The 23,453-nt window shown below is 30.7% G+C and overlaps 1 protein-coding gene across 5 annotated transcripts in view; it reads right to left on the bottom strand.

Annotated features, from left to right (window-relative positions):
• LOC149897260 (uncharacterized) overlaps positions 1–23,453 on the bottom strand; it is a 90,875-nt gene that overhangs the window by 12,964 nt on the left and 54,458 nt on the right. For 4 of the 5 annotated variants that reach the window (XM_090116900.1, XM_090116899.1, XM_090116897.1 and 1 more), the window contains one exon: positions 4,187–4,242. The gene's annotated coding sequence lies outside the window, so the exon portion shown is untranslated. Of the gene's footprint in view, positions 1–4,186; positions 4,243–11,359; positions 11,381–12,237; positions 12,325–23,453 lie in introns of those variants that run through there. The other variant, XM_090116901.1, reaches the window with a different exon arrangement.

The following is a 23,453-nucleotide window of genomic DNA, read 5'->3' as shown; positions in this document are numbered from 1 at the left end:
ACCACCCTGAGCTGAGGCATCAGGAAATTCACGGGTATTAACATAACTCCTGTGAATTCTCCCAGTGCCAAGACCCAGTGTGATGTTCTCCTTGCTTCTTTCTTCTTCTAGAACTTTCTTCATATATTACGGAGTTTGGAACCATAAATCTTGAAAACTTCACACTACAAAGTATTACGTCAAATTTTATAAGAGCCTACATACTAAAAAACAGCGTGTGTGCCATGCACAAGTGTTAGAAGTGAAACTTTACCAAGATTCAAAGATGGCAAAATCGTCGCCTTACTCCATGTCGTTATTTTCATGACACGAACTTGAAATTTTACTGTCAATGCGCCTATAGATCTTACACTTCAATAAATAATTAAACATACAACTAACAAACTACTTGATACTATTTTAACAAGCTAACAAACAACCTATTACAAACATTCTGACCTACGATTGAACAAATTCCTTTTCAGACATTCGATCCATACAATCTTGCCACTTAACTCGTAACCAATATCCCACAATTTACAACAGTTTTTCTATAATGGTCACATTAATTGCAATGGTTACTGTGCCGTGGTTAACCGCAAATATCCGCAAAGTACGGTTACCGTTGAGATTTGTTTTCGATCAATTTGCTTTGCACTTCTTTTTTTTATGATTTCTGTTAGCCAAGACTTAACACATTAAAATAATATGTACATTGTTATACATTGATACTTGTAAACACTGGAAAGTTGCTTTAACGACAATTTTGAATTATATTTAAACAGTTAAAAATCTATTTAAATAGTTTAGTATCTAGATACAGCTGTTAATTAAGTTTCGTTAATTAACTATGGAGTTACTTGCCGGTTCTTCTCCATAGATACTGCTTTCCGAATCGGTGGTAAATGTTAAAAAATATGTAAAAATATGACGTTTCAAAAGTGCTTCTCGAAGAAGTCTAATTGAATAAATACATGTAAAAAAAACTTTCATAATATTATGACTTTATGGCTATAAAGTGATGACTGCACTATGACTTCGTTGTAAAACTAAAATCTAGGAAGCAGTCATCGACGTCAGTATTCAGTAATCTATTTATCTACATAAAAGATATAAAATTAATAGCAGTAGTAAATAATACTATGTATTTAGTAATGGACCACTTTAACGCTAAGTACTCATTATTTATATGAATAATAATAAAACCATACAAAGTTGCAAAACAATTACGCAGTAGGTAATTAACATTGAAATTCTTTTCTTTCGATACATTTTTCACAATACTTCAAAAGTCGTATATTAGAGTTATTTAACACACACAAATTGAATCGTATGTTGCGTACATAAGGTTTAAAATCCTCTAGCACGTTTGAAGGTTTTGTTGTTACGGCCGTTACCATGGTAACGTGAAAAACCAGCCATGTTATTTCCTTTGGTTATCAGATTTTGAAAACAAATTACATGGACATTATTGAAATGTTTTCTGAAGGTTGTTTGATGTTTATTTTCGTCGCGGTGGTCATTAGTTTTATGAGTATACGACTATGGAGAACAAATATTATGTTTCTATACTTGGTATCATAAAATATTCTATCGAGTATACCTATGTAGCACACTATGTTGTAATGTACCTAATTGATCGATAAGGTAGGTATTTTAAGTGAATATGAATAATTTAAAATTAAACGTGACAAAAACAATTTTGAATTGATATTTTTGGTTTTATGGCATTCAATTATAAATTTATAAAAACAATTTTCTCATCACATGCATATAAATATGTAGTTACATTTTGTAGTTTTTATTAGAATTACAGGAAGGTAAAGACAGAGACAAACTTAAATGGAATGAATACATATCTTAAGTGGCTCAAGATATAAAAATCATACTGTAGTCTAATAATAATTATAGTTACATATGTTGCTACATATCATACATATGTAACTATAATTATTATTCCTTTCTTAATTATGTATTTAACATACATATACGAACCTATTAAAAGCGATTTTAATTAATCAGATAGTGGAACCATCAAACAGACATTGAAGGGAAAAAATTAGAAAACTGCAGCGTAAAGTGGATTCGTGCAAAATTATGCCATTTTAACAATGCAATGATAAACTCAACAAGACAATTAAGTTAATAAGCCTGTCGCATGTTCGCGGTTCATTATTGTAAATCTAGATAGTGTACATGCAAGACAACTTACTTTGAGGACTCTATTCTGTGTATTTTTATAGGATAAACTGCGTGGAAACGCGGTTGAGCTGAATAACCTAATGAGATGTAATTAGAAGGTATCTTGAGGGTATAAACTATAATGTACCCTCTTTACAGAGATTGGGCTAAAAGTACCTACGCTCTTTACAAGAGATGACATGATTTGGGCTAAAAGTGATAATGTCTCTGTGGTAGTTTTATTTGTTTTGTCAAAATTGATGTTGTGTAGTTATTTTAAAGAACGTTATAATAAAGAAGCGTTGTTTTATTTTTTACCCAATATTTTCACTTTTCTTTTAAACATCTGGTATATTTCTTAGTTAAAAATCTGTACCAAGTCTCAGCTAAGCCACATAATAATAACTAGTGGCTAAGCTAAGCTTATGCTATTCTACTTTTCGGGCAATATCTTTATGAAACTGAAACTTTTGGAAAATTTACGCATGCACTCCTAATAAAAATTTTCATATAAATCGATACGATATTCGTTTAGAGATAGTTTAACATACGATTAAAGCTTATAAATCCCCAATTACACGTAATGACTATATCCTTCACAACATAATAGCCATAACAGCCTTACATCATTAGCCCAACATTTCACCCTATCCCATATCCTGTCATTAACCTTAAGGTCGAGAATCGCGTGCAGCTATCACAGCCCATACGACACGGTTCGAAAAGGTCACCTTACCCCACCTGACCCACCCTTTGTTATGATTTGTCAACCTTTTAAATGACGTGTTTATCCTGACTTTCGTTATACTGGCGTAAGAAAACAAAATCTTTATTGGACGTTCAGTTGTTATCGTTAAAATTGCGTGTATTATTCTAAGAAAGAGCAAAACAATTAATCAACAATCAATTCAACAAAATATGTATTGCACTTGTTTTAAAACAGTTATTTTTAGTAGTAGTTGTTAGATATGATTTTTGATCAACCTCGGCTGCAATTATTATTTTACTAGATTTCCACCCGCGGCTTCGCCCGCGTTTTCAAGGGAAAACCCGCATAGTTCCCGTTCCCGTGGGATTTCCGGGATAAAAACTATCATAGGATAGTTATGGATGATAGTTTTAATCCAAGTTACCCTCTATATGTGTGCTAAATTTCATTGTAATCGGTTCAGTAGAATTTGCGTGAAAGAGTAACAAACATCCATACATCCATACTTACAAACTTTCGCCTTTATAATAGTAGGATTTATATGCTGATATTACACAATGCTACTACCAGCTAATACTTTTTTTTAATAAATGCACTTCTATATATTGTGTGTATCGTTTTTACAAATTTTTACGCCCGAAAAATTTAAAGAGTTCTGAAAAAAAAAATAGATTACGTACGATCGCGGAAAAATAAAACATTAGCATTTCGAAGAAAGCCAATAACTTATAATAATTTGTCGAGTAGTGAATTTAAAGGTTACTTGAATAAATAAATGGTAAGTATCAGTTTAAATAAATATGATATACTCATCAAAAACATAACCTTTGAAACAAGTTATTCGTACAAAAACACCAGTTTTCCTTCCTAGGATAATTATACCGATTGCACCCTTTTTCGTAGTAACAACTATTGCATGACTACAGACAGATGCAATTCATATGTTTTTCTGTATGTATGTGGTGACCTCGGGAAAAGGTCGGAATTAACAGATGTTATTATTCTAAATTGAATGAATGAATATTATTATTATACCCTATTAATTGTGAAGTTTGAAGTCTGAGTTTTTTAAATGATCCAAATAAAGATTTTGTTTATAAGGTTAAGCAAAAAAGGGATTTGTAGTCTTTGCTAAAATGAAGTTAGTTGCTAATGGATCTACTAATTTCCATTGTCTTTGTGGTTTAAAAATACTCACTATTGTTATAAAAATAATGGAGTCTTCATAAGAAAAGGCTCTTTTGATTTGAGTAAATATAATATTTTATTCAATTTTAATTATACATAATGATTTCTATACTATAATTACGTTCTTACCTTTTAATCACGATGTTGTCAAATGGACATTTTCTTTCCATCCATAAGAATGTGATCTGCAAATAAGAAAAAAAACTGTTATTTTTTATACCTTTACTACTACGACTAGTAATTAATAAATGTTTGAATTTGAGTTTGGATCAAGTTTGGATATTTGAAAGTTATTTTTCTGATTGTCAGAAGAAGGTTAGTATGGAGGGTTTATCAACGAAAATTGGCCAACATAGTGTTAAGTATATTTTTCCAAGCTATCATTTTCTCCATTACACATGCGCGCGTATGACCGTATGAGTGCGAAATAATTACGCACAAGAATAAAATCTAACAACTGTTAACTGTATGCAACGAACTTGCATTTTAAAATATTTAGTAAATTACAAATTAACTAGCCTTATATGCACACTGTACATATAATAATATTGAACCGGATTTTTTACCCGGTGACATACAAAACTGTTTCATACATGCTTTAGTTATTTTAAACGAGTGCGATTAAACGGGTTTTTACCTAGTTACCTAGAAGTTATAAATTTGAATGACTAAAATCCGTTACAGTATCGTCAACTGACCACTTAGTTAGGAGATACTCAGAATACTAGTTCTTATTGGTTATGAGTAGCGTCAGCAAAAAAATAAAAAAATTATATAGTGCATTTTTTTCCGAATAATTGATATACATAGGTACCTACATTTGCCATTAATTGATTACGTTATTGCTTTGTTTGTTTGTTACAATGTTTTCCGCGATAAGGTCGAGTCCGACTTGCACTTGACCGGTTTTTTATCTATGAAATATGCCGCTAAGTTATGGTAAGACTAGTAGGTATCTACTTTAGTAGTAGCCAGTAGGTAACAGTTATTTATTAGTTTTTAATTTTTATCATTATTTATTAAAAAAAACATATACTCATAAGTCGTTATGGTAAAAAGGACTAGAATAATATAAATTAAAATATTATTGTTCAATCCTAATGCGCATAATACAAACCACAAATAAATCATAATAGAAGGCTATGTCGGGTCGTGTGCGAAATTTCAAAATGCTCTTACACTATTACTTTATTTCCCAAGTAGGTTATCACGACTCGAGTCTCAATATAAAATAGATAGCGCAATTAATTTTATTAATAGGCTTGTTTTGCTGCCACTACTATAAGTGACAGCCATGGACTGCGCTGGAGAAATAGCGGAGGCCTATTTGAACATTTTTTGTTTTAAACTAATTAACTTGATTGCGAAAAGTTTGCTGGCTTTTTGCAATAAATACTATTCGTGTATTATTAGTCTATAATTCCTTAAAAACTTTAATAATATTATAAATATTTACTATAAAGTAAGAGGGAAACTGAAATGGGTAAATCGGTTCTCTTTAATTTTTTTTTGTGTTTTAATAACATTTTGATATTTCACTATACTAAAATATAGCGCAGCATAGACTTTTTAAAACTTCTCTATCTTTGTTTCTTATAAAATGAAACCTTAATAAAATAATTCCTTTTTCTTCACTATTTGTTGAAAACTTAGAGTTGGAAACTTAGAAGATTGTTATGAAAATTAACTACGACTGCATTTTTTACCCTTTAATTATTATTATCAGGTAATTGACATAAATATTTTCGCGCTTAATTTAAACACCAATAAGATTTTAATCATCGGTACTAAAATTTAATTCCTTCACGTTCAAAGTCTCTAATTATAATATAAATAAAGTGAATATAATCATAAATACTTAGAAGTGTTAATTATGATAATATCAAGCGCAAAATAGATGAATTAGCTTAAGATTTCAGTGGAATGCTGTTTATTTATTAGCGGATATTAAAATAAACTGATTATTTTAAGATTACATGAGTTTGGAATGCATATAGATTATTACTACAATAGCGGTTAGTTTATCAAAAGCTGTATTTGTGTACCTACTATGATTAAACTGTTTTTGTACAAGTAAATAAAATGAATTGACGATAAGTATGCACATAACTTCAGAATGACTGTTGCAAATTTGATGAATAATTGTCGCATGGTCGAAATTATCATCAGTATAAGGTTTGCATAAAAGATAATTGAATAAATGAATCAAAAATGTACCCAATTGCTGTAATATTAATAAAAAAAATCAATTGTAAACTGCCAATGTGCGAAATTGTATTCAAATTCCTTATATATTTTGCGTAATTGCCTAATAACTAAAAATCATAAACAAACATACAGAAGAACTTTCATACTACGTTAACACGATAATTGGAGACTTTAAAATTTTGTTCATTTCCATAAAGTTTGCGAAAAATATATAAAATCCGCTAATTTTAGACCTCACGTTTATTTCATAAAAATATACGAAATCCAGTACATAGTCTATGTAATATGAATAAATCAATGTCCACCTTGTTTGTCAATTACTTTACATTGTTGAACGTTTTGTAACGCTTATCTTGTTCTAGATCTAATCGTGACCAGTATACCTTGACATCTGCGGTTTTGAGGAATACTTGACACTTTTTTATAAGTAAGTTTCAGGTTAAGGGAAATTAAGGGATGGTAGGAACTATTTATGAAAAAAAATTCGTTTAATAGTTACCTAATTAGTAGGAGCGTAATAGTGTGTACGAAATTGTGTATAACTATGCAAGTCTGGGAAACTTTTTCAGGTTTTTTAATTTTCAGGTAATAGGTAGAGTATCTGCTGATTATATTTTTTGATTACTAATTATAGGTAGGGTTATCTGCTGATTATATTTTTTGTTAAAAATATTTTAAAGTGAATCTAATTGACATTGCCTTTCCTCTGAAATTGAATGTTCAGAAATACCTTAGTACGAAAGTTTCAATGCGAAATCTAAACATTAAGAATGGAAAATACTTTCCTTTTCTTCAGAACAAACTTAGGTTCAAACAAGCGAAGAATAACCCCTGAAAAAACCTATTGTACAAATAGTTACATAATATTATATTAATATTTAGACAAACTTTAGTAAGGTGCAAGACTGTTACGCGTGACATTTTATGGAAATTTAACCTATTACGTGCTGACAAGCGTGATCGATCGTGCGATCATATTTATTTATGTGAATGCAAAATTACGTTCTGGTCAAATTGAAAAATTTCCACTCGCACTTGCCATGTAACATGACTGACTAGGATTCATAGAATACACTTACGTACTAATTTATGTATCTGTTTTAATATACTTACTGATTAATTAATAAAATGTAATATACTTAAAAATATTCGTCATTGAAATTTAAAAAAAATAGGAGTCTTTTGAAAAATTAGAATTATTTAATTAGAATTTAGCTTTTTTTACAACATAATGTTGGAATTACAAATTCCAACATTATGTTGTAAAAAAACACACACACAAATAAATATACGTTATTCTAATCATTCGTTGCAAATCAAGACTTAAAACGGAGGGTCAAAATAAAATGGCCGACGCAAAATTGCTTAATTAATGGAATACAGATTATGTTTTAATTGTAATAGACGGTAAAATTGCTTTAAATAAATCATTTTTTCGTCCGTGACACGAATAAATTAATTGGTGCCAAGATCTTTTATAGTTAATTGTTTTAGTATAGTTACAATTTACTACATTTAGTTATAAGTCAATTTATAGTGTTATTATAATTATTATTTAGTATATATTTTATTTGCAACTTCCGTGCGTTTAAACAAAAAATAAGGATACCTATAATTTTAAACCTATTGATTTTTGTTTCATTTATACAATTTGTATGTTTCGTGACTTTAGTATTTTCTAGGACTAGGTATTATTTATAATGTGTTTAATTTTATGTTTATAATAATTCGAACCTTTTTTACATTTAACGTTACGTTCCTTTAAAAATCCTTTTTGCAAATTTTCTTTTTTGGTTTATATGTAACTAGCTTTCCACCCGCGGCATCGCCCGCGCAATCAAAGAAAAATCAAAAACCCGGATAGTTCCCGAGGGATTTCCGGGATAAAACCTATCCTATGTCTCGGGTATCAAAATATCTATATACCAAATTTCATGCAATTTGGTTCAGTAGTTAAGGCGTGATTGAGTAACAGACAGACAGACAGAGTTACTTTCGCATTTATAATATTAGTATGGATGTAAGTATTTATTATTTAAACTCACTTAAATTGTTTAATATAATTATTTTCCTCATCTCTATCCATTTCCTGCAATTCTTCCACAAATGTAATATAATATCGTAACCATTTTTTAGCACAAACATACGATCAGTAAATGCTACCAGCTTCTACCATATAAGGGTAAATCGGTCAAATACTTTATATACGATTCATTATAATGTGGATTGAGAAATGTGTATTTATACTCTGTGATATACAGAATTATCATTTATTTAATCGTCGTCCTTTTTTAGAAGTTTGGCTTTGACACGAAAATTATATTGATTCAAATTACTTAGACATAGAAACGTTTAATAGACTTGATATAATAGGGTAATATTATAAATTAAATTTCATAGTTATATTAATATGTAGAGCAATTACTTTTCATTTTTTTGAGGTATATCATCAATTGATAAAAAAGTTGTGACTCGATGACTTATATCCGTCGTTTCCTTATGATGTATTTGAGATATATTTGTATTCAATAGTTATTTAAAAAAAATATACCGACCGAATTGATAAACCTCCTTCTTTTTTTGAAGTCGTTTAAAATAACCTCCTTTTTTGTGCTTTTTTTGAGTCGTATTTCTCTATGGAACTAAACAATAAATTATTAGGTTAAACGCCTACCAAAACAATTTATACGTTAGACAATTATACAGTTATCAAATCAAAGCCATTCAATAAACACACAATGAATTATCTTCTCAAACAAAATCCATAAAAAATGTGATAAAAACGTAAAAACAATAAAATGCCACCAGAGTGTTACATGCCATTATCCATTCACAGAGACTTTGACAAAAAGCCATTTGTCAAAACCTTTTTATGGCTTAACAAATTAATATTTTTATACACACACGTGACATGACCTAATGAGGCAGTGGGTTTACTAAAACCTATTGAAATTAGTCGTAAATATGAAATGAGACGGCACGCGACCGCCAACGCAATGCTAAATTAAGATGAATGTACACTAATGTACATTATTTGTATAGCTTTGTGCTGCGACGTTAGGAAATATAAAAGACGTATATCTAGGAATTTTTATTGATTATAGTTGAATAATGTCGTAAAAATAAATTGTAAAGACTGTGGTGTAGTATTTTACTATATTATGTAGGTCCCATGTAATCGATAGCTCTATATTTTTTTGCAACTGCGCTTAAAAAATATTTATTATTATTAGTAAGTAATATCTTCTCTATACACACAAAATTTTATTTAATGAGGGTTTTGTTTTTAAGACCCAATTTTGTATTTAATATCGAATATTATTACCATGTACACGGTAAAATTTTAAAATTTATTTGTATTTTATTCAAATTCAACTCACATCGGCAAGCTAGTCTTAAATTTTACTTTGACGTTCGATGTATAATCCCCTTTACTACCATTTTACGACTAGCTTAGACTCAAGTTATTAATTTAATATTGCACTTTAATATTAGTATGTTTAATCCGTATTAATGGAGCAGTTTGAATGGTTCATTACGTGTATTTGTAGACATACTGTCTAGAAATATAATCCGATATTTAGTTTTATCCTCCGTTGCAGGTAAACTGCTGAATCGATATTAATGAAATTGCCTAAATTTGTATAATAGTGAACCTAATTTACATTATATTTGTCTGTTTCTTATAGGTTACAGTAACAGTATACGTTTTACACATAAAGTAATAGTAATAAAGAGGAACTTATACTTGAATTGTGTTCTGTTATAAAAACGTAATAAAGTACATTGAGATAATATTACTACGTATGGAGGAGACACCACGAACAAAATCTGTGCGCCATTTTTTTGCTCTAACTAAGTTTTAAAAATTATTATCTAGTTAGGTACTTAACGATGAAAGTTATTCCTTTGCACTTTTCCGTATTATTTGTGCAATATCGTAACATACACGAAGGCATGTTTGATGCGTTTCACTTTAAAACCATTAAAAAATACCGCTCAACATACGTCACATGACGTATGTTGAGTGGAACATAAGTGATGTAGGCGGTGTCGTCTCCATATTAATATTATCTCAATGATAAAGTATTATTTAAAATCGAACTACTCGAAAAGGTCACTGTAATTTCCAACTTTTCCAAAAATCATAGTATTAAACTGTGATTTTTGGAAAAGTTTATTTTTCTAACAATTAACAAACAAAACATGGAAATTACTGTTTTACTCAACTATGTATATGAAATTGTTTAGAATATTTATGTCCTCCGTTGGTGATAAGCATAAAAGAACTTTAAAATAATTGCAATGCTACATTAAAAAGGTGCGTAGATAATTAAATTGATTGTATAAACTTAGGTTGGCGTTAGGGGAAAACCAGAACACCCCTCGTTTGCCAACATTAATGAAATTGCAAAGGGTAAAAACCACCCTTTACTAATGTTTAGCATGACGTGTCAACTTTGCTGTAAAAGGTTATATTCTTTTTATGTGTTTAGTTTAAAAGGGAAATACCAACGAGGTAAAAATGGAGGTATGCCGAAGTATTTGCTTTAGTGACTCTTTTCTTGCGTATAGGAGTCAACTACTTGACTTCTTGGCTTTGATAAAAAATTTAGGTTACTGTCATAGAGAATGTCACTGTAATGATCAAACAGGTCACGTAGGTTACTACTTTTGTCCCGTAACATTTATTCTCTAAATCTAAAAAATTCTCAAACATTTTGAACGTTTCGATTGTAAGTTTCTTGTTCCTTTTTTCCTGGTTATATAGAACAATGTAGAATTTTTAACAATATAGAATGTAAGAATACATTTGTCCATTTTTTTACGAATCGCAGAGTCTAAACTCTGATATCTTAAAGGAAATGGTCATCGATAGTTTTCTTTTTCTTATAGTTTATAAACTAAAAATCGTGAGGTAAAAAAGCATCAAATAGTGGTATGGTTAGGTGAGGCATTATACAAATAGCGTGTTGGTTTACAAAGCGTGTTTATTTAGTATTATGTACATAATATGTTTGTCAGTACATCTGTGTACTTTATATATTACAGCGTTTGATATAAAAAGCTCACTCTAACCTCCAAATATCTTACCATTTCGCCGTTTTGATCGTTCTGCAAAATAGAGAGATGTTAGTAATGGTTTTTATTATTAGTATTATATGAAAGAAATGATTATTATTTATTAAATATCTAATAGCTGGATAATGTAAGGTTTGAAAATATTATTAAGGGCCGATTTTTCAATCCTTGGTTTAAATTTATCCGTCCACTAAAGTATTACACGAACATTTTAAAATGTCACCTGTAAACTGTCATATACGGACAATTAGAAAACATTTTTGAAATGGTAGTTTTTACGTTTTTCGATGAATAAGCTTTAACCAAGGATTGAAAAATCAGCCCTAAATCGAGTAAAATATTTATTTTATTTACAAGATTATAATATATAATGGATAGAAAAGGTATACTACGTACATATTTTAATTTAAACATTATTAATAATATGTATTTAGTATGGTTAGTGACAATAATAATGTGCAACTCAAATTGAAAGGTTTACAAAGAACAATGCGCAACCGCAAGATAATTAATGATTTATTTGTTAAAGTTATTTTAATTAGACGCTTAATTAGATTCAAGATCCTTTAACAAATATTTCTTGCGGACAAATATATACGTCATGAATTCATTTAAATATTTTAGTTAAGGCTTAACAATCAAATATGTAATGTATTTAGTACAATTACTATAAGGATAGCAATACATATAAGGTTTGTAATAAGTTAAATAGGTAACATGAAGAACTATTTTAGGACAATAGATAATTCAAGTGACTAATCGATAGTCGTTATCTATGTACCAAGCCTAGGGCAAAATGAGGGTACATGAATGTTTCACACATTTCTAGAAGGTTCTACACTCTACATTGATGATGAACTAACACACACTTCACTAAAATATATACTTACATGCGATGCCATGTTCTCCTGGTGGCGCTGTGAACGAGAATGGTGCGTGGGTTCCGCTCGTGGGTTTCTACAAGCATCCGTGGGTTACCACCACCATTTTTTCTACTGCACCACGCATGCGCACCACCGGGTGGGGCAAACTATTGATTATTTCGAAGTACCCCATTACGATTGAACGATAAGGGAGGCTATTCATGGTGAGGTAGACAAATTAGTATGGGGTGGTGATTTGAAACGAAGGTATTAATTATGTATGGTAGAATGATTGATAGGATTCGTTCAGATAGACCGGTGGTACGTTCTTGGACAATCAAGATCGATTTTCAGGTCTATTTTCAGTTCCGATTTGGTATCCTTTGTTACGCTCCAACTATTTTTAATGTACAATATGGTACATTGTATAGAGTATATGTCTTATAGACTTGTTACATAGGGAATAGGGATTCTTCTTTATCATGACGAAGTTTGGTGGTTTTTCAAATGTTTTCTGACTGCTTTGTAAATTTGCAAGAAAATCTTTCCTGGGCGGAGCTGGTACTTGTAGTTAGTATGTAATAAGGACGTAGGTATATATTCGAGCTACAAACTTTTAGCCCTTTCTTCTATATCATTAAAGGTTTACAGATAAATCAAGTTAGACTTACTATATAAAATATAAAGCCTAACAATATATAACTATGGATATAATATTATGCAGGAAAGAAATACGATTAATAAAGGTCATTTTCGATATTCTAGGTATTGTAATCTTCTTATATATAAAAATGAATCGCAAAATGTGTTGGTAAGCGCATAACTCGAGAACGGCTGAACCGATTTCGATAATTCTTTTTTTATTATATTCCTTGAAGTACGAGGATGGTCTTTATGTAGAGAAAACGAAAATATGTACCACGGGCGAAGCCGGGGCGGACCGCTAGTATGTGATATAAATATTAAAATCAATAGCTTTCCGTGACACACACATTGTCACAGGCGATAGTAAAGCGCAGTGCGGCATTTTGTATTTCACAATACAAAGTATTATTACATTTTTAATGTACTAAGTTTGAAATAACATGTTTTTTTTATTAATATTTTTTGTTTTTGTATATAATGTTTTAGTTTTACTTAGTTTAGCTGTAGATAATATTATATTGTGACTAGCGGTCCGCCCCGGCTTCGCCCGTGGTACATATGAAAAATAGATGTTGGCCGATTCTCAGACTTACCCGATATGCACAGAAAATTTCATGAGAATCGGTCCACCCGTTTCGGAGGAGTATGCAGACTAACATTGTGACACGAGAATTTTATATATAAGATATAGAGCAATTAATAATTGTTTAATTGAATGCAATTTATTAATTTAATTGAATTTTAAACCTTTAAATATATCATAGATAATAATGTATAAATTTCTAAGTTAGGCATTAAACACGATACATAAGTAAGTAATAAGTTTTCACTCTTTCTCGTGTAGGTATCCTAATTTTCGCGTGAGAAAAGGGTCTTTATATTTATATTTTCATTACACAATTATTATACGGAATTTCATTGAAATTGAATGCATGATAAGCTATTGATAATTAATTTTTGAATAAGCAAAACTTCTAGTAAAAAAGCAACACATAATAAAACCTTAAATATGTACGACTGAAAGAAAAAACTCTACTAAAACATTAGGTAAATAATATAAGTAATGTTTTTCCAATACAAGTAGAACCGCCTGGCGCCATAGAACCTCAAACCATTGTCCCATTCATAAATAGAAGGAAGTTAAAGGTAAAAACATTAATCATTTATTGAGATAGGTAAAAGGGTAGGTGCTTTACCTAACGTATTGGATCTGATATTGGTTTGCCTATTTCGGTAAATGTGTAGATTCTTAATGTAATTTTTTTACCTACACATATTATGTACATAAATAATTATTTATTTACTACTAGATTTCCGCCCGCGGCTTCGCCCGCGTTTTCAAAGGAAAACCCGTTCCCGTGGGATTTCCGGGATCAAACCTATCCTATGTGTTAATCCAAGTTACCCTCTATATGTGTGCTAAATTTCATTGTAATCGGTTCAGTAGTTTTTACGTGAAAGAGTAACAAACATCCATACTTACAAACTTTCGCCTTTATAATAGTACTAGATTTCCGCCCGCGGCTTCGCCCGCGTTTTCAAAGGAAAACCCGCATAGTTCCCGTTCCCATGGGATTTCCGGGATAAAACCTATCCTATGTGTTAATCCAAGTTACCCTCTATGTGTGTGCTAAATTTCATTGTAATCGGTTCAGTAGTTTTTACGTGAAAGAGTAACAAACATCCATACATCCATACATCCATACATCCTTACAAACTTTCGCCTTTATAATAGTATTAAGATGTATTCGACCGTATAAATCCTGTTATAATTTAATATGTACACACAACCCCTTAAACTTTAATCCTCTTTCTGGTTGTCTGGGATTGTTCATAGAGATAAGACCTCCCTCTATATGTGTATAGTCTCTATATTTCAAGATACTTTCTGTTTGAGTTATAATTAACTATGTATAATTCATTTATGATGCACAATACATTTTTCATTTCAAATCAAAGATATATCTATATATATAAAAGAAAGTCTGTATGTTCCAACACTTATAACTCGAGTTCTACTGAACCAATTTTCATGGTTTTAGATTCGTTGGATTTGTCTCCGTCCAGAATAGAAGAATAAATCATAAAAACAACAAAAACTAGACGAATAAATATTTTCCCAAAATTTTGATTTTCGTACATGTCAATCATTAGTTGTCAATCCTGTCAAATACGGAAAATAATGTTTGACATTCATGCGTTCAAAAATGTATTATGTGTAAAATAATAAAAAATTAAAAAGGGTGAATAAATATTGTTTGTATTTATTTTAAAATCAATTATTAAAAAGTGCAATAAAAGCAGATACATAAAAATTCCTCAAATGTTTGTGTTTACGCGTGTTTTCAGAAATTAAAAAGGTATTTTTGGTGGGGAAACTAACCAAGAAGTTTAGTTCGATTAATTATTATTTAAAAAATTCTATAAAAATGTAAAAATTCTGACAATTATTTGTTGCGATTTCGTCGACTGCGTCAACAATATTGCTATCAAATTGCTATAAACAAGCTAAATTGCGTTTTGAAGATTACATCCATTTATGCGATGCAATTAGCACAGAAGAAGGTGCAGAAAATGTTAGTCTTTTGATTATTTTACCGGCGACATACACAGGTAGCCCAAGTGAATATGCGCAAGATGCAATGACATAATAATATGTTCGTCATTATGGTCGACCAGATTTATTCATTACATTTATATGTAATCCGAAATGGATGGAAATTATTCAACTGCTGCTTCCCGGACAAATATCAAGTGATCGGCACGACATCACCACACGTGTTTTCAAGCAAAAAATCCGATCACTGATGAGTTACATTAATGGAACACATCTTTGGGATTATTCAATTCTATATATATAAAAGAAAGTCTGTATGTTCCAACACTTATAACTCGAGTTCTACTGAACCAATTTTCATGGTTTTAGATTCGTTGGATTTGTCTCCGTCCAGAATAGAAGAATAAATCATAAAAACAACAAAAACTAGACGAATAAATATTTTCCCAAAATTTTGATTTTCGTACATGTCAATCATTAGTTGTCAATCCTGTCAAATACGGAAAATAATGTTTGACATTCATGCGTTCAAAAATGTATTATGTGTAAAATAATAAAAAATTAAAAAGGGTGAATAAATATTGTTTGTATTTATTTTAAAATCAATTATTAAAAAGTGCAATAAAAGCAGATACATAAAAATTCCTCAAATGTTTGTGTTTACGCGTGTTTTCAGAAATTAAAAAGGTATTTTTGGTGGGGAAACTAACCAAGAAGTTTAGTTCGATTAATTATTATTTAAAAAATTCTATAAAAATGTAAAAATTCTGACAATTATTTGTTGCGATTTCGTCGACTGCGTCAACAATATTGCTATCAAATTGCTATAAACAAGCTAAATTGCGTTTTGAAGATTACATCCATTTATGCGATGCAATTAGCACAGAAGAAGGTGCAGAAAATGTTAGTCTTTTGATTATTTTACCGGCGACATACACAGGTAGCCCAAGTGAATATGCGCAAGATGCAATGACATAATAATATGTTCGTCATTATGGTCGACCAGATTTATTCATTACATTTATATGTAATCCGAAATGGATGGAAATTATTCAACTGCTGCTTCCCGGACAAATATCAAGTGATCGGCACGACATCACCACACGTGTTTTCAAGCAAAAAATCCGATCACTGATGAGTTACATTAATGGAACACATCTTTGGGATTATTCAATGATGGATGTATTCAATCGAATGACAACAATCTGGCTTGCAGCATGCACACATTTTAATTTGGTTTGTCGAAAGGATTCGGGCAGATAAAATATATGAGTGTGCGGGGATTGCTAATCCTGAAACCGATCTAGACCGACATAACGTTGTTATCACGAATATGATTCATGGACCGTGTGACACCATCAACCACCAATCACCATGCATGGTTGACAGTGAGTGTACCAAAAGGTATCCACGAAAATTGATGGCGGAGACCATCACAGGCAACGATGGTTACCCACTGTATCAGCGTCGATCGCCTAATGATAATGGTAGAATTATTATCACAACTAAAGTGAAACGAAACGATGGCGTGGTCGATAACAGTTAAAGAATGAAAAGAATTAATCCATGCTGCACAAATTATTAAAATTCAGTCATTTTTCTCTGAGACGTGTTTGAAGTAATAAAATAAAATACTATTTCATATCAATCCATATAAATATTTATTTTGTATCATTGTATTACGTTCATCAAAGCCTAAATTAGTTCAGCTAAAAGGTAACACAACATTCATTGACAGGGCGGTACAAAGTTCGCCGGGACAGCTAGTATTAAAATAAATATAAAATATTTGTGAGAAATAATGTTAGATTTCTAAATTTGAATTTTTGGAGTAGGTATTTTGGTAAGCCTTAAAATAGGTCGTGCACTAGCAGGAAAAACGTTTCCGGGTCAGCTAGCAAACATAAATTGCTACAGTAAAGGCATAAAAAGAGTTTATCGTCATGAATTAAACATAGCTTTCGATTGGTTTTTAAACATATAAATCTTTTAAACGCTCAACGCGTACATTATCTATGGATAAGATCGTTAAGCTTGTAAATTAGACAAAAAAGGGAATTCCTGCAACAATCACCGGTTGATTTTATTCGTTGTACTTTACTCGGATCGGTGTTCTTTTGATCTCGAGATAAGAATTAAGAAACGATTTAATTGTATATGTAATGAAGGTAATTGTGAGCGTTCATTGGTTGATAGAAACACTTGCTTTTTCACTTAAACGTATGTTCGTTTTTTTCAGTAACGGCTTGAGTGCTTTTTGAGTTACGACTTCTGAAATGTCTTTGTTAAATGAGGACATTAACTTTTATTAAAAAGTGCGCTGTACTAATTTGCATATAGAGGGAATAAACTATACAATACATAGGCTAAGAAGGCGTAGGAGTGTTTAAAAAATGGAGGGAGGACAACGACGAGTCTTATCGAAAGACAAAATATAATAATTATTAAGGAAAAGGGGAACTCACTCCACTTAATAGCATGGAATTGGTTCAAATATTATTGTTGATTAATCGCAAGTGAAATAGCCCGGCGTATATAAGATTAACTAAAATAGATTCTGCTTTACTGGAAATAAATAAAAACTTGTACAATTGAGACAAGATAATTGACACCCGACCTTGAACGTTTTACTCGCCGTGTGAGCGACGACCCTTACGAAATACTCGATCTACCATTTATGTATAAGTTCACCACCTGTCAATTAATAATGCATGTATTAATTACATTTACTCAAATAATGAACCATTAAAATTCGCATTTTCTTCGCATTGCAAAGCAAAACACGTTAAATGGTAATTGTACGAATTTGGGTGGGATATCTTTGAATGATTGATGAATGAAATATTGATTTAAGTTCTTTGGGTAAATGAAGTTTGTTTTTTTTTTATTAAAAAAATCCAAAAAATATACTCTAAACACACTCGGTGCTAAAAAATTCTATCAGAAAATGACAAACACATATTCAGAGTGACTGTTATAATTTAGGATACCTATTACAATCCTTCGGCTCGTAAGAAGGACAGTAGCATTTTCATATTATAGGTACTACTTCACGGCATTTTTGAGATAGAAATATCATTATCATCATGTTTTCTGCCTTTACAAATTTAAAAATATGTTATTATCACATTTATTACAATTGTATAATCTTATTTAAGTACATCTGATTATTGCTATGCTTGATCTTTATAATATAAACGCACTGAATTTTGAAACATATTTACATATAGATATTGTAATTAATTCACCATTTTATAGATGCAGGGCTAGTCACATAATGAGCTTTAATATAAAATTTACTTTATGATTTAAATAGCTGCATAAAACTTAAGATAACAAGCTCGTTAAAATAGTTTTATATCGTCGTAAAAACAATAAAATTACATAAATTATAACACGCGATTTGTCCATTATTGTAATTTTATTTTATTAATCCGTTCATTAATATTAATCTGTCATTAGAATTAAAACTGAGAACAGATTTATTTTTAGATATTGTGATCGAAAAAGCGTCTAATTTTATATGGCATTTTATTTTACATTGTTTTGCTATCTTTCCTTCTTCAATAATATAAGAGTTAATCAACGTTGAAATATATATCTAATAGCAGACCCAGCTAATCAAATACCACATCAATTATTACATATCAAAAAATATATTTATAGTGTAAGTATCCGTTCGTACTCATAAAACGAGGTTTGTAGGTATCATCTTATTTCCTAAGGAGTTAAGCGCGTCACAGACGGTGAAGATACTATAATATTTTATCTTAAGATACGGTTATATTTTATATTATAGTATCTTAAGGTATCAGGTATCAGCGTTCTGACCATCATTTTTTCTTATTGGCATTGCGTACTAAAGACCCCTGTAGAACCGCCATCCTGTTACAACTGACCCGAAATTTTGTGGGTCATTTGTAACAGGATGGCGGTTCTACAGGGGTCTTAGTACGCAATGCCAATAAGAAAAATGATGGTCAGAACGCTGATACCGGATACCTTAAGATACTATAATATAAAATATAACCGTATCTTAAGATAAAATATTATAGTATCTTCACCGTGTGTGACGCGCTTTAGACAGCTTTTGACAGTAGGTACTTTCATTAGCAGATAATTATAACAATTAGCAAAATAATGTAGAGCTTTTCACACACACACACATTTCTCAATGTAGATGTTGGTCAAGATAACTTTTTAATAATAGGTAATACGTATTGAAAAAGTTGACATAAAAGGATAAAGCGCGTCACACACGGTGAAGATACTATAATATTTTATCTTAAGATACTGTTGTATTTTATATTACAGTATCTTAACGCATCCGGTATCAGCGTTTGGACCATCATTTTTCTTTTTGTCATTGCGTACTAAGACTCCTGTAGAACCGCCATCCTGTTACAAATGACCCACAAAAGATGATAATATTGAATAATATCTCTTAATTTCAAGCATCCTATCCTACTACTAACTAGTCCTTCCTACTATTCCTACTTATATTATAAATGCGAAAGTTTGTGAGGATGGATGTATGTGGGTTACACTTTCACGCAAATACTACTGAACCGAATACAATAAAATTTAGCACACATATAGAGGGTAAATTGGATTAACACATAGAATAAGTTATATGATATATCCCTGAAATCCTACGGGAACGGGAAATATGCGGGTTTTTCTTTGAAAACGCGGGCAAAGCCGTAGGCGGAAAGCTAGTTTATTATAAACAAATAAACATCTGATTAAATAATTTCAATGTTAGGTCACCTAACACAATATGCAGCAGGTTTATGAAATAAAATTTCGCAAGCGATTGAGACATTAACAAACTGATGGACAATTAAACACCATTTATATAGTGATTTGCTTCGATAAAATAAAACAAATTATAGACTTGCACATTTACGATGCCCATATATGTACATCGAATGAATATATTATTGAGAAATCTATTGTTTTTAGAATTGCAAACGTATTTGGAAATTTGCGATTTGTTAATGACTTGATAGGTGTGTCTGTTTCTATTCTTATCTTTTGTGCATACGTATTTTTATAAAAATTATATTCTTAAATAAGTAATAGACATGGTATAAGAATAATATGTCATTTATTTGTTTAATTATTATTTATTATTGAAACTTATAAGTAGACGTACTTACAAGTTACACTGATTTGCATATGGAAAAAAGTATTTTATGATGTTTCTTGATAACTAGGTTTAGTTATCTTAAATAATAAAATACATTTAAATATTTTCATATACAAAGTTCATTTGATAATCGGATATTTAATAGACAGGGGTAAAATTTAGACACGCTTATAGAAAATTGTGCTTATCGGAAGTAGGTACCTAGTGAATTATCAATAGTCAAATAATTTAAAAAAAAATGTGTGCGTGTACTAGTGTACACACGTAAGAAGTGAAACTTCTTTATGACCTTATTTATCAAAAAATAATTTACTATATGCAACTTTACAGAAATACGTCGAATCACGCGTGGTAGGGATAAGAAAAAGATGGCGCGTTACGGAAAAATGTCACGCGTAACGAAAAAATGTTACACAAAAATTTTTTCCTACCACGATAAAGAAGTTTCACTTCAAAATATAGATATATGAATCACGTACCTATCTAAGAACCACGAATTTATAATTACAATTTTTAAAGTCAATTACTAACACTCCACAGCATTGCGGGCGACCAGTCATTACTCGACATATAACACATAGATTATAAAACAAATATGGCCGACAAAATCTGTCATAAGCTGGCTATTTACACTTGTTCAATATTAATCCATTCTCATTTAATTAAAACCAGAAGCTTACGATCGAAACAGGCTTTAATAATTGACAGTTAACAGCCGATAATATATAATTTCAATATTTTGTTTATATTAAGACCTATTTAGTTGGGTTATTTACAGCTTTGGTCTAGATTTAAGTCAGTTAATGTCAATTTATCTATTGACGAAAAGTTCATTAGCCATTTGTAAGTAAATGGGCATAAAATAATCGTTTGTGTAACGAAAAAGGTATTACTCGATTAATTAATAATGGAGCTTGTTTGGTAACGTTATAATAATAATTTTATATCGATTTTACGTATAGGACACTGAAAAATGACAGCTAATGGATTTCAATGAAAGCAAAACCTACTCATAAGTATACTATATAATACCTATATTAGTGGTCGAGTTTTTTATCGGTCAGTAAGATTGTGTGTTTACTTCGATTAAATTGATAAATGATTTTAGATGTCCCGTTGTATTTTTCGAGGGTTTACAACATTAGGTACTGGTATTAGAAAATTAAACTGCTGTTGAATTAGACGCTTCTATCGTTGCATCAATGAAAAATCTTGCATAACTGAGAAAAAGTATAACTATTAAAAGCTTAGTAAGAATAAAATGGCTTACAGTAAAATATTTTACTCAAATCCTTGCTTATTATACTTTCAAATATTTGCATTTGGTGTCATTTGCCAAGCACAATAACACAATATATTTTCAAGGCAACGTATATAGCTTGCTGTCATTAAAAACTCATACAAAACATAAATACTATGTAGCTAATTACCAACACGACAGTATCACAGATACGAGCATAATCTAAGAGTTATTACACGTTTCCGACAAATTCATTAACGGACAGACAAATCGTAATGAATATATTTATTACTTGACGCGCGCATGCTAATTATTATGTGAGAGAATTGTGAACGGGGCCTTACTCGATGGAATAAGGGCGCGATCACATTGGGATATTTTATTAAAATATTTTAGATAGAGAGATACATTGGATACAGCATTGAATAAACATATTATAATAAATCAACGTTCAACTGGCAGAAGAATATTCATGACTAAAAATTAAACAGAAAATGCAAAGAATGTTAAGTTTGTACATCATGTAAGAATGTGTTATGTGTATGATGATAACCAAAATTGTTAACGTCACATTTTAGGTATGAATTATTTCGTTACAGTCACATATCACATCTACCATTCTGAATGTATGGTCCTACTAACCTAACCAATTTCAAAGAAAACCCGTTCTCTGCTTAGTAATAGAACAGAGAGTCATAGGAGATGCTTTTACATATTGTGACGTCATTAATGGTTTGACGCCAAAAATCTGGGACGTCATGTTTTAGACGTGACGTCATATTCTTTCTGTCATTCACCACCTCTGCAATCCTGGTGAAATTGTTTACACTTCTAACAATCTCAACAATAACATTAATATTTATATCAACTGGCTTTTAAAACCACATTTACATATAACATCAAATTTCTCGAAAAAAGCACCATTGTAATAATTCCCTTACCATACTTTAGTTTTTGCTCCAAAGCAATTTGTGTTTGAACTTTATCGCCATATCGGTAGGAATTCCGTTTCGCAACCACAAGCATTATTTAATGTCGTATTGACGTAGAAGTTGATGCTTATGTCAAAACTTGTATCGGATTATCTATATCATCACGAGGAGATGCTTATCTGTCCGTAATATAGTGCCTAGGTTACGAAATTAATGGATGCCCTAACGGAAAAAAACGTCGAGCTTTGATGAAGGAAACTCCTTATTGATGATATTTTTTACATTCGAATGTGACCTACCTTTAGGATCTACTCTTAGAAAGACAACGGTGCCTATAATTTAAGTTTGTAGCAATTTTATCATAGCATTTATTGAAAATTGTAAAAACTGACTGCATTTTCTCTGTCAAATCATAATTTATCTCAATTTCACTAATCTGTATTACTAATCTTACAACCCATCTCAATTCAAGATTAAATCCCTCAAGCTGTGTCACTACAAAGCATGCCAAAGATGTATCCTCTCTTTCCTCCGCAGTCCATAAAATCCATGACCATAATCTCCAAAATTTACAAATTCCACAATATCACAGATAATTATATTTATTTATTTATTTATTTATTTACTCTTTATTGTACAAGAGTCTTATAAAATAAAAGTACAACAAAACCATTCAAAATGTACAAATGGCGGCCTTATGGCTCAAAGCCATCTCTG

Source organism: Colias eurytheme, chromosome 26, assembly GCF_061535395.1.
Source record: "Colias eurytheme isolate Ceu_HAF_F1 chromosome 26, ilColEury1 Martin Lab GWU primary, whole genome shotgun sequence".
Taxonomy (NCBI): Eukaryota; Metazoa; Arthropoda; class Insecta; order Lepidoptera; family Pieridae; genus Colias; species Colias eurytheme.
This window is presented reverse-complemented; position numbering and strand designations above follow the sequence as displayed.